Raw genomic sequence first — 13,593 nt, 5'->3', positions numbered from 1 at the left:
GCACCGCCGCCACCCGCACCCGAACAACCCCCCGAGCTCCGGCAGGTCGGGAACTGCCCGTGCGATCTGGCGCTGAGAAGAGAGACGGTCAGGGGCGCGGGTTCGCCCTGACAAACCTGCCAAAATGCCAGGATCTCCATGCAAGACAGACGGAATCACAGAATCGACTAGGTTGGAAAAGATTTCTGACATCACCTCGTCTGCCACTGGACCATGGCACAGAGTGCTACATCCAGTCTCTTCTCAAACACCTCCAGGGACGGTGACTCCACCACCTCCCAGGGCATCCCATTGCCATGTCCCATCACTCTCTCTGCAAAGGACTTCCTAATGCCCAACCTAAACCTCCCCAGCGCAGCTTAAGACTGTGCCCTCTTGTCCTACTGCTTGTTGCCCGGGAAAAGGGACTGATACCCACCTGGCTACAACCTCCTTTCAGGTAGTTGTAGAGAGCGTGTACTGTGCAGTTCTGCAGGGGTGATTTTTAGGTGGTACTGCTAACAGGCTTTGCTCCACACCAACAAGCCACTACATTGATTTTTTTAATGCTTATGCAGCAAACTGGCTGGTCGGGGGGAAAACCCCACCTAATTTCAGTCATTCTACATGAATGTGAGTAGAGGCATGAGAATTACAACCATACAGTTGTGGCTCTTGCAGCCTTCCCAGCTGTTGGCATGACCTGAGCCCCAGGATTTCTCTGCAGCTTTGGGCCCAGAGCACAATTTTGCTCATCATTCCATCCTTTGGGAAGCCAGGGCTGCTCACCAGGGTCTCTTCCAGCCCCTATTCTGGGGTTGGCCCCACACAGCTCCTGGCCATCAGCTGACTGAGGTTCTAGTCCCTTAGAGGACATCGTCCACTTCACAAATCAGATATTTAACCATAAAAATAGTACAGCATGTTCCTCTGCTGCGTGCACAGCAGCACTGAAGTGCTGGCATGAGTCTCCCACGCCCCATTTCAGAAAGATGAAACTTTGCTTAGTGCAGGCTTTCTGAAGGCTGGGGAAGGGCTCAGAGCCACCGTGGAGGGCACTGAGGACAGTGTGAGTGGGCAGCAGGGCTGCTCCCCTGGCAGGTGCAGCCTGACCTGCAGCACAAAGAGCTGAAAATGAGATCAGATTCTGCCTCAAACTATCTGTAGCATCAAAACCCTTTTGTGATCTTACGACTCACGTGAGACCAAATCTTGGCCCCAGTAATAGCAGACAAAAAACTCAAATTAAACAGGGAGTTCTTTCATCCTGTAAAGGAGGAACTTCGCTACAGCAAAAATAACTAAGTGAACAGAAAAGAGACAAATGAAGGGAAAGGTAGGGTTGGAATCAAATGGAAAAAAAAAAAAGTAAATCACATTACTAATTGACTCAATTCATGGATTATAAAGCCAGAAGGCACCACTGAGATCACTCTTTCTGACGTCCAAACTCATGCAGTCTAGAGGAGTTCCCAGGATTAATCCATGCTTTGAGCCTAAAAGCTGTGGCTGAACTAGATGGTAGCTTCCAGAAAAGTATCCTGTCTTTATCTATTACAACCTAGGAAGAACCTGCTGAAATCCTCATTCCTTTGTGCAAACAGTTGACTATCAAGCAGGTGCAACTTTTCTATCAAATGGCTCTTCAACATAACGTTTGTGCTTCCAACTGCTTGTTAAACTAATTCCTTGGATAAATCAACAATGAACCCTGAGATCATTTCACTCCAAGGCATGCTTTCTATCCTTTGGGTATTTTCATAGCTCTTCTCTGAACCCTTTCAACTTGCACATTTCTGTAGGGCCCTGGCAGTGGTGACACCCCAGTGTCACCTGCATGAGCAGCACCCCCTTCAGTGGTCCCACGGTTTGGGTTAACCCCATAGCCAACAAACTGCATGTTCTTCAGGTGTGTCTTCCCCATGAGCATTAAGTCTCTCTCAGAGGTCCTGCTCCTCAGCAGAGCAGCACCCATCCATTCTTTAAGTGCTATTTGTGATCTTACATACAGCTTTTAGTTATTTCTGTGCTATTGAGCCCAAATTGTGGAGTAGCAAATTGCTAGAGAGAGATGTGGATCACTGTCTTCCTGGCTGTGTATCTACTTACTAGCCACAACCTCTGGGCTAGTTGTAAACTATCCAAGTAACCTGCTTTTCCACCATGCAACTCTTTAAAAACAAAACAAAACAAAACAAAATGAAACAAAAAACCCAATACAAAACAAATGTAACAAAAAAAACCCAACCAAAAAAAAAAAGCCAATAAAAACCCAACAACCCCAAACAAGCCCCCCCCCAAAAAAAGAAATCAAACACTGGACAGTTCAGGACTCTAACATTAAATGTCTTAGATAATAATATATGGTGCTTTTCAACAGTAAACTCTGGAGTGTTTTTAGAAGGAAGTTGGATTCAGCACTGGTATTTTTCAAACCAGGAATATAAAGCATTGAAGTTGACTGACATTCCTGGATTTCACAGAAGAACAGAGTCATTTAGGTCGGGAAAGACCTCTGAGATCATGAAGTCCAACCTTTGACTGATCACCACCTAGTCAATTAGACTGTGGCACTAACTTGTTTCTTGAACACAAGTTGCACCGTAAGGTGGTGGCAGTCAGGAACAAGACCTGAGACTCCAGAGTTTAATGGAGCACTGACTCCACCAGCCAGGCTTCCAGTTTAATAGCTCCCTACTAGATGGGCAATTTTTAATCCATTCAACCTGCACCATATATTAATTTCTCAATATTCTTTTGGGATTATTCATTAATTTGGAATGGGTTTACTAGCAGTAATCAAAATGTCACACTGCAGAAAGACAAAAGCCATACAGAAGTCTGTGACCCCAACCTTGCTACTTTTACCAAACCAACTTGCAATCCTGTCAAAAAATCACATTAAATTTGACAAGACTTGTTTTCACAAACATATATTGAGTGGCATTAATTATGTTTTCCACCATTAATTCTTTATGAAATGAGTCTGAGCTAATCTATTTCATTATTTTCCCCAGACAGAAGGAAGTCTGGCAATTATTTAGGTCACAAGATTGCCTTACTTACAGCTTTCTGAAAGTTCATCGTCCAAAACTTAATAAAAGCCACACTGAATTGAAGCCTCTACTTTTGTCTGTTTATTAAAATCCTTTGACTATTAACATATTTCTCATTTCCTAAAGGGTAGAGACCCAGCTACTGCCTTGTGCCTTTTTCCTTTCCTTACCCTCTTATCTGCACCCAGATAAGATCTCTGGTCCCTTTAGAGTGATTTTGGATTGTGCCTTTTACCAGGTAGATATAAGGATGCATTTGGAAAGTTAGTCGATAGAACTGTTCTTTGCTTTTAATGTTAATTTAAGTGCTACAAACTTTCTCCTGATTTGCCCAGGGATGCAGCAGATATCTCTTAAGAGCCTCATGCCTCATTTTACCTCTTAGTAATGTTGGAAGCCTATATTTTAGGAGCATTATGAGAACTAATTAGTGAGTGTTTCCAAAACTGTTAGGCAAGTGCATATTCTCTTCATGCAATCTATTTCCTTGTGACCTACTCTATTGAGTCAGAAGCCAGGATTCCTCTGTGGCATCCAAGAGGATGTGTTGGAGGCAGTGGATCAATTATTTGCTACAATTCAGAAGCCACGAGGCTCCTTGGGCAGCTCCCACAGCTCCCTGTGCAAGCAGGGACTCGGTGTCCATGTGTGGCAGCTGACACACAGTGCTGGTGTCCTGCTCACTGAACCAAAGCTGGGGCAGAGCACACTGCAGATGGACAGCCCAGCATCAGGGAGAGGCTGGGATGGCCCTGGCAGCCCACTGCCTTGAAAGGGACACACATTCCTATGTGTTCCTGCACACTTGATACTAACAGTCATGTCCAAGCCCAGGATCATGAGCTTCCTGCCCATTACTCGACTACGAAAGCAAAAGGGGTGATTTTAACAGCAGCAAACTTCTTATCCATCACCTGAGTTTCCTTCCTGTACTGCCCAGAACAGTTCTCCTTAAAACACCTTAAAGTCAGATTTTCTTCATATAAAAAGCATTACACTGACTCCTAAGTAGTTCACAATTATAATTCTAGTGATAGTTTACCTGCTTTTTAGGGCAAATGTACAAATTGCACTTTGCTTTCCAATACTGTAATACTTAGTCTGCTCTTGATTGAATGCAGGATGTGCAGTTACATTAAGAATTAATATCTAGTTTTAATATGTTTTCCAGGGTCTTCTACAAGACAACTTTTTCCTTTGGCAACCTCAAAGTCTATAAAACCCAGAGAAGCTCTTTTCACAGCAGTAATCTTTCCTTGAAAACACAAAATGCTATTTTTTTCTGAGATTGCATATTGGCTAAAGGAAATGTGCTATGCACCAGGGGATTGATTAAAGGAAAATGTAAAAATAAATGGGGGAGGGGGAGGTGTCTTTCCTTAGGATTTTTTTTTATTATTCCATAGAAAAAAAATGAAAATCCAAACATCCAGCTGAAAACCTGATTGGAAACAGAAATTCCAGCTCAGAAGTATTCTGTGATGACTCACAAGAACAATAGTTTAGTGCCTATTGCTTCCAGTTCCCTTCTAATGGCAAGTTTCCACATATGGACCACCAGGACTGGGATCAGAGTTGCCTTCTTTTGGGAGTATTTTCATTACTGGCAAAGCATTCACTAGCACCACATCCACAAACTGAATCAAGAGGAGAAGAAGTGGGAAGCAGAATAAATTGCTATATGGGGAAAAGCAGATTGAGTGCTCCTAACATGCTGAAGGAATAAAAATCAACTCACTGGAAATGTTTGATATATCTGTGAGAAATCCCTGTCTTGGGATGCACTCTGTAATAGAGGGAATTAAACATCATACCCAAAAAACCAAATCAAACCCCCACTATAATGCATTTATTTCCTGAATATCACGTTCTAAGAGTCACTTTTTTGATTTGCAGGGATCTGACTCATGATAATGAATTTCTTGAGGTTGGCAATGACAGATGCACCTAAATCACCTTCCTTCCTACCTACCTCAGCTATCAAAAGGAGGCCCCAGAGGACATCAAAGTCACAGCAACCCAAATAAGAGCTCTCACAAGCATTATCTAGAGCACTTCTGAATGGGGACTTTGCAGTTCTATAATTTTGGGCACAGTAAAGTATTCTTTGTAAATGGATCTTTGATTAAAAAAATCCATTGTTTGGAGAAAAGAAAAAAAAAATCCCAGAACCAAACTTCCATAAAATCAGTTACAGTAGCACATTTTCAATCAGCCATAATAAAAGTAATGTTAATGTTTGCTTTCAGCCCCAAGGACCTCACTGCATTTACTCAGTTCAGAAAATGCAGGTGAAGAGAGCTGTCTGACTTCTCCATCTCTCTTGGTGGTCACTAAGTGACCTGATGAACAAGGAAAGTCTCTGACTTTGTTCTGACTGGGTTTGTAGGTCACATATCTATTTTTCTTCACCATACAGCCTATGACGTTAATTCAAACCCACTGCTTCCTTGTGCATTTAGCAATGAGAGAGGGAAACATTTGCCCACCTGCTGTGAGCACGAGGAAGTTACTGCACCATACAGCCAAAATCCACTCAGCTTTCCCTGCAGAAAACACTTAAACACCATATGCTGCAGCTTTGTTGGAAAGGCAGCGTGCAAAGGCAGCACCATCAGAGCTGGTGGTTGGGAACCCCTTGGCACAGCACACACCAGGGGATGAGCTTTGCCTGGGAGACCTTTCCCAGCCTGGCACCTCTGTGCTTGCACCTGGGAGATGCTCCAACCACTGCTGGGGCACTGGGCAAGGGGGAACAGGGAGAGACCCCAGACCTGCCACACTGGCACCCTGGGGGGTGGGATCAATGATTCCCCTTCATGCTTCTGAGGTTACCTTGGCACACACACACACATACAAAAGGAAAGACAGGAAACGTCCTGCTGGACTGACAACTTTTACTTCATGTTTTATCTTGGTTTCTCAGCACATGAAAAATATGTCAGTGGCTCTCTGGGCCCACCCCTGGGCTGGGAGCAGCACCTGTCCTGGCTCCTGTGCTGATCTCAGCTATCCCAACCCCATCCCTAATCCCCACAGCGACTCTTGGCACAAGGACCCCTGTCTGCCAGAAATGAGGGGACACTTCACAAACCCCTTTCACATGAAGAACTCACTCAATATGAGGAACTGACACACTGCACTTTCTTTCTGACCAGCTGATTTCTAATGTAAATGATTATTCGGAGATGAAAAGTTCCCTTAACACATCTAAAGTGAATTACTCTTCTTTTTCTACATAATAGTAGTCTGAACCCGTGCAAGATCTGTAAATAAGGTACTCTTGCTTAGCTCTTCCCTTGTCACTTGAAATCATGTGAAATTTGAGGTTTTATTGCAATATCGTGTCTTTTGACAAGAAACCCATCGTAATTATTTCTGTTTGAGATATTTCACTCCTTTTGGTATATGGAGTTTATTACAATTATTTATTACTTCTACGAAATGTCTTATATTATGAAGAACAATTCTTACGTATTTCATGCCCTTAAATTAACCATGAAAAACGTTTACATGTCTGCCAAGAAAGTTTTGTGAAGGGTTTCCAGTTAAGTCCTAGTTAAAAGAACTTTATGTGTAATAAAGTCCTCAAAAATATTAAAAATCATATTTAAAGCGTTCTCATAAAATGTGTATTGAGAAAAGACAAGTTAATTCTCAAAGGCTCCATTATTGAAGCAAAAATTAATATTTGTACTGTTTCTAAATTGGAATAAAATTGCAAGGATGCAAACACTATCCTATATCATAATCTATAAACCAGTCACAAATGTTAAATCAACTGTAAAAATGATTTAAAATCTACATGACTAATTTTATTAAACTGATTTAAAATCACATTTGTGCTACCTTCATTTATTAACTGTATTTCAGACAACACTGTGTTTATAATGGATTTGCATGAATACAGATATATATGGAGAAGAAACTGTCTGTTAAAAGGGACAAGACCTTTCCTCCTTTGTGCATGCTTTCTTAGCACATGCTTGTGGTAAACAGAAATACATAAATTAAAGATGCAGAGGCCTTGTTAGGTTCTGCAGTCAATTCTCTGCAATTTTATGGTTGTTCTCTTCAGTTTTCTTATTCATAACACAATGATTTTCGTGCTTTGTTCCAAGCTTAGAAAGCACTTCAGAAATATTAATTAATATCTGTAAAACTGTAGCCATTTCTAGTATCATTCTGGCTTTCTGCAGATGGGAGAATTGTGGGCATTTAGCTTTAGCACAGATCCAACTAAATCAACAAAGCCATTTCTGGTTTATTTTGGTGAAGCCAATTAGAATCAGCAGCTGAACTCGAGACAGATAAGAAAGGGTTATATGAAAATTTTAGGGAGCTCACAAGCTGTTGCTGGCTTTATAATTACTATTTCAATGTTTTGGGAATTAATCCCATCGCATACTCCTCGTTGGGCACCCAGCCTTGGGAACAGGCAGGGCACTGGTGTGGTCCATCCCCCCAGGGACGGGCACCAGTACGGAGAGTCAGTGCCAGGACAGGGAGCTGGATGTCACAGGGATTCAGGATCTGTCCTCCCCATGACTTCCTGAGCTCTCAGCTGGGTGGTGGCACCAGAAGCCACCATCCAGCAGCACCAAAAGCAGTAGAAGTTTTCTAGGTGTTTATTAATGAAAGAGATGCAAAGTATTCTCGCTCTTCCTGCCAAACATCACAAATTTTTCCAGGGGAACAGGAAAAATCAGAATGTCAAACTGTCCACAGGGCAAGGCAGGAATCACCATCCTGTGCCCCCTCTGAGGCAGGGGTTGCCTCCATCCTCTGTAGGGACACCACCAGCCCCAGCTGGTCCCAGACAGTGAGTGAGGAGCCCTCCAAGGGGTAGTAGTGCAGTTGAGTGTTGGTTGAGGTTCAAGGCTGCATTCCTGGGCTGGAGCCCCAGCATCAGGACTAACCTGTCCCCTTTGACTGCACTCTCTGCTGTGAGCTCTTCCAGGAGGGGACACACACACTTGACACAAAGACATGGACCACCTTCAGCAAAATAAATTTTCTGAAGTTTCACCTGAATAAACCCATTCAAGTGAAATTATGCCAGACCTGTCTGTGCCCTACTGGAGGACAAAAAGCCCAGTGTTACATCTGACTTCTTAAATCTGCAGATTTCAGCAATCGTTTCTTTCAAGCCTTATCTCCTCCCCAGCACGTACTGACCTTAGACATAAGGAACAATCAGCAGGATTCATGCAGATAAATATTCTAATGCACTTTATCTTAGAGAAGCTGCAAACATGTTTGCAAGACAGACACAGTTACTGCTCCTTCAAGACTCCATATGACCTTTAACATCATTTTCCACAAAAGTTAATTTCTGTGATTAATGCAATATACTAAAACCCATAAATCTGATCATTTGAAGGATTCAAATTAGGAATTATTGACAGCTGATAGAATAGAAGTGCAGAGATGAGGCAGATTTTCTCATCTGTCCATCTAAATGTTGGAATATGTATTGATTAAAATATGACATGGTATAGAACCCACCATAAATCTAAAATCTATTAGATTAACAGAGGCATTCAATTAACATAAAATGACAACCTAAGAGAAAAGCCATGAATGTGAGCCTATCTCAGTTTGTAATATTTTAAACAACCTATCTGAGCAAGTTTTAAGGTAAACAGAGATGTGTGCCTGGTTTCACCTTGGCTCTGTACCTAGGTGTAAACTGAACCCTCAGTGAAGGTAAGCCCAGGGTGCTGAGGCTGTGTTCTGGTTTTCCAGTTGAAAATAGTTAAACATTTAAACTGAGCATAGAGCTCAAAATTGTACCTATGACAATAAGGCCACCATTTCAAAGAATTACCAAAAATATCTTCGTTACGCATGAATCCCCTGCACCTAAAAAGTCCTTTCTATTTGAAGTTACTTCAGCAATTATTCCTTCCATCAAAAAGCTAAAATATCATTAGGTGCAGCAAGAGCATTAACAGTGGAATGAACTTTCCAGGTAAAAACCATTAAAATACCACACACACATGAAGCAGGAGAGACCCTCTCTGAGCAGTGACCCCAAGTAACTCTCAGCCCTTATATATGTTACTCAGTGAAGTCCAGCTGCAGAAACATCTGGACTCTACAAGTGCGGATTTTACCCCACTGGGTCCATAAAAAAATCATGTAAGGAAGTTTAAAATTTCCTTTGTACCACCTAGACCAAAGTTGGCTGCCTAAAGCACCCAGAAGAGACAGCTTGAAAGAAAAAAAATATATAGATTTGAGCTTTCTATTCCCTACTCAAAATAAGGAAGCCAGCGGAAAAACAAATGCCATACAAATGGCCTCATGCGATGGACAGAGAGAAGGCTTGGTTTCATCTTTACCTGGCACCTTTCTGAATGGATCTCATTTGCACAATCATTGAATGGCACAAAAAACAATCTCGGGGATAAGGGGCACATTATTTGTGATGTGTACTTGGTTGGGACTGGGAGTCCTTGCACTGGATAGCCGTGGAAGTGTGAGAGGAGCACTATTTGGGTCAGAATAGAGCAGGAAGGTTCAGGTTCTCTTCCCAAAACGCTGCTCATTTGTGGTATCATTTTCTTTCAGCTGGAGTTAGAACTGCTCACACTGAAATCAAACACTCAAAGACTTTTTGTAAGTCTGGGAAACCCTGCCCACATGAAAAATTGTCAGATATTACTTAAATGCAGATTTTTCATGCTCTGGCCTGGAATGCTTATACGAGCAGGAAGGCAAGTTCCTCTGCCTGTACAGGCTCAAGGGTTCCCTGGAGGTGCTGAAAGCCTTAAATGAATCCCACAGCCCCTGTCCCCAGCTGCTCCACCACAGCAGTGTCAGTCCCCACACGGCTGCAGTTAAGCTGGCTGAGCCCGTCTGTTCTTTTCTCCTTCTGGCCAACTCATCCCTATCAGGGCCACCTTTTGCCAGCCTTATTCTTTCCAGTAATCAATAATTACCTTTCTCTGCTCCCACTGATGGCTTCTGGAAGGGGCAGCCTTATGTCACTGCAGCAATTGAAACCATAATCTGTGCTCTAATGAGTATTTGTCTAGGGTTCACAACAGCAAATGGGAAAGTGTTAACCCAAAATCCCTGCAGAAGTTGACAAGGAAAGGCTGGTTGGCTGGAGCTATACACAAGTGGTGAATTCTCCCAAGAACAAAATTACTATGTATTATTATTCTGCATATTATGTTCACATTTTAAAAGATACTCATTTTCTCTCTTTCTTTCCTTTTCTCCAAAGTACCACTATTTAGGACTGTAGATCCATAATTGCTCAGGAAAGCCATTGTCAGTATTCTCTTAATACGTCCATTACATTTAATCTATCCTCAAGCCTCTATTCAAATGCAATTTGTTAATATTTTTATTATAAAATTTTGCCTTTTCTGTGAAGCTAACTTTCATATTACATTTTGCCCTGAAAGAGAAACTCAAGCTCTCAACAAAGAATGTTGCAAACCAGCAGTATGTGAAACCAGAAAGCTCAAAACATATTTAAAAAAAAAAAATTAATTTTGATTTGTTATATGTTCACATCTTTTATATTTTTTACGTGGAATAATTATTAATAGGCTATTGAAAATTGGCTTTTCTGAACTGAAAAATAATGGTTTAAAAAAAAATAAATAAATGCAGGATTTCAACAGCAATCCCAGTTTTTCCACACTCAGCAATTCAATCTAACTGGATTTCTCCACCACAATCAGCAGAGTAAAAAAGTTGCTTAATGGACTGGGACTTCAGGCAAAAAAAACAAGGTTGCTGAAAATTCCCTAATCAACTCTACTGAACGAAACCAAGAGAAAAGAGTGGAAAAGGCTTCTCTGGTGCAGGTCAGAGTGAGCAGCGAGCTACAGATGTGCCAGGAGAATGCCTGATGCAGCGAGATTGCCAGACTTGTCCCAGACACAGCTGGTTCAGCCTCTACAAATAAGATCTGCTGAAGTGCTCAAACTTCTGCATGTTTTCATAAATCAGACTAAACCCATCCAGTTATTTTTTTTTCTAGTTTCTCTCCTACTTTTGTGCTTAAAGGAGGCCAAGAGCCAAGTAAGTACATAATTAGTATAAATGGAATCTGAATTGTGGCCTCACCCCCAGAAAACAGGGGCTTCTTGAGATTAATTGGAAAAGCAAAGAAAATAACCCACTTCAGCTCAAACTGTTTCTGAAGTGCTGTGGTAAGCTCCATATGAATACATAACCTTTGTATGATAAACATACAGAACTGATGCTTTTAACGTGTTAGGAGGAGAAAATGCAGTTCATCAAGGAATGAAGCACTCGAGACGTGCAGAGCATCCCTGCCTCTTGCTGTGCTTGCCGGTGGGTACAGACCCTGCACACTGACACTGCCTCTGGGACAGATCTTTGTCCCAGGGCACCAGCAGAAATCCAAAAGGCCTCTGCCAGTGCTGTCCCTGAGGTGTGCAGGCAGCATGACCCACTACAGCAGTCCCAGCAGCCAGACAGGAGCAGCAGCCAGATCATGCAGGGCTGTACTTCTTTTTGCCCACTCCCCAGCAGATCCACTGTTCCTCACTCTCTCCCCAAAACTTCTTTCCCTCACTGAACACTCCAGACCTCACCGTGATGAGTGACACCCGGCATTTAGTCCTGTTGAAGGTACAAAGTTATATTGTGACAAGTCAACTACATTGTTAAGCATAATAACTACAGGAAATTGAATAAACAAGTAAGCAAAAATCTCTCACAAACAACTCATTTACTAAAAATACACCACCTTTTCAGACCAAATGTTTTCTGTGCAATCACGATGGACAGCAGGCTGGAACAGAAAATGAACATGATCTCTTCACAGGGATTTTGGCAGCAGAGCCACGCTGGGGTCATGCTGACTCTCCATACACAGCCAGCTCAAAACTCAGGAGAGTTTTCTCCTTTGGAAAGAGATAGAGGCACAGACCAAAAACCAAGATCCTAACAGATTCGAGCAGTTATGCTGCAATGTCTACTAGAAGCCCAGGATGCACTCTGGTCTTCCTCCACAAGGATGAGCCCCTGGCAGGAGGAGGTCCCCAGCACAGCTGAATCCAGTTCCATACCCCAAGGACAACTGCACATATTTCTCACACTACACCGACATCAGAGCCTAAGGAAAGCACACGCCCAGCATATAATCCCTCTTTTACGCTGTGTGGAAATGGATCATTACTTTTCACCTAGAAGGATCTGCTATGAGTTACAGTAATTAGGAGGAGAAAAATGGACAGGGAATCACCATGAGATATTGTATTGTCATAGCTCTAAAAGTGCTATTTGTAGCTTTGAATGTAGCACCCCTTTGCTGTTAGGTAGTGGTTAAGATAGACATACAGAACTTCCACAGCAAAGATGGCAGGAATCAATTTTTTCACCTTCTGAAGTGGGAAATACCAGTGACAAAGTTATTGTGCAGCACTGATGCTTTGTTGCTCTGAGTAACTGCAAAAAATAACGTTAATTTGGAGCACCATCTTGCATGTCACTGATACACCTGAGTCTTAAACACAGAACCTGATGGAAGCCAAATATACATCAGGAGCAAGATACTCTTTTTTTAATGCTGCCTCCAAGAAAGTAGCATTACCATCCCCATCTAGAGCAGCCCTTGGGGAGGGCTGTGCCCACCTGAGCTGCAGCAGCTCACATGTCACCACACCTCATATGGGAGCAAAATGCACAAATAGCCCATATGAGGGAAGGAAAAAGCTGGTGCAGTAAGAATGTGGCTTTGGCTTGTTCTTTTAACAAGAGAAAGAGAGTTGAGCAAGAAGCACAGACAAAACCCAGCAGTGCTGCAGAAGGCCTGGCTGTTTGGTGAGGTGGTCTTTGGGTGCCCCACACAGAGGGGCTCCTACCACCCAGGGGGTGGCCACAGAACTGGCCCCAGCTCCAAGGTCTCAGTCCCAACAGATTTGGGAAAGAGAATCAAAGAAAACCCGTGGGGTTACAATTCTAACAATCATGGATTTTCTACTTAACACTGTATGCCTCCTATGGAAACACACAGCAGCAGACCTTGAAGGTGGGAGGGAAAGCAAGGTGACCAGGGAGGTGAAAATGAGAGAATGAGCTGTAGCACCAGGGACTGCAGAGCATCAGAAAGCAAGCTCAGGGGGGAAAGGAGAGGAAAAGACAATCATTGCCTGTCTGAGGAAGCTCTAGGTTTACAAAGACCACCTGAAGCTGAGCTGGCAGGTGCACAGGGATGAGCTCAGCTTTTGACGGAAAGATGAGACATCGTACTTTGTGTATAATTCCAACTGCACTAACTTACATCACTATTGAATTTAATTTGAATAATGTTAACAGTCTCTCAAACCCTTCAGAACAGAAGTAGTTTAATGTCTGCAACATACACTAATGCTGGAAGAAAAATGACACACTATTGTGTGTTCAGACATCCATAGTATTTGCTATTTGTTTGGAGTTTTATGGACTTGGGAAGACAGATGGAATTTTTTTTTGTTTTTTTTTTTTTTTAGAGCAATGCAAATGATGGCAACATTACTGGATGCCTTGTAGGAAGTCTCAGTGTGATAGCAAAGCCTCTAAATGT

At 42.5% G+C, this 13,593-nt stretch overlaps 1 protein-coding gene across 1 annotated transcript in view; it reads right to left on the bottom strand.

The window, feature by feature from the left end:
- Positions 1–13,593, bottom strand: part of ZNF536 (zinc finger protein 536) — a 241,721-nt gene that overhangs the window by 20,920 nt on the left and 207,208 nt on the right. The window lies entirely within an intron of this gene.

The sequence above is a fragment of the Manacus vitellinus genome, unplaced genomic scaffold, assembly GCF_001715985.3.
Source record: "Manacus vitellinus isolate BGI_N305 unplaced genomic scaffold, ASM171598v3 scaffold_10_pilon, whole genome shotgun sequence".
In the NCBI taxonomy this organism is placed as follows: Eukaryota; Metazoa; Chordata; class Aves; order Passeriformes; family Pipridae; genus Manacus; species Manacus vitellinus.
This window is presented reverse-complemented; position numbering and strand designations above follow the sequence as displayed.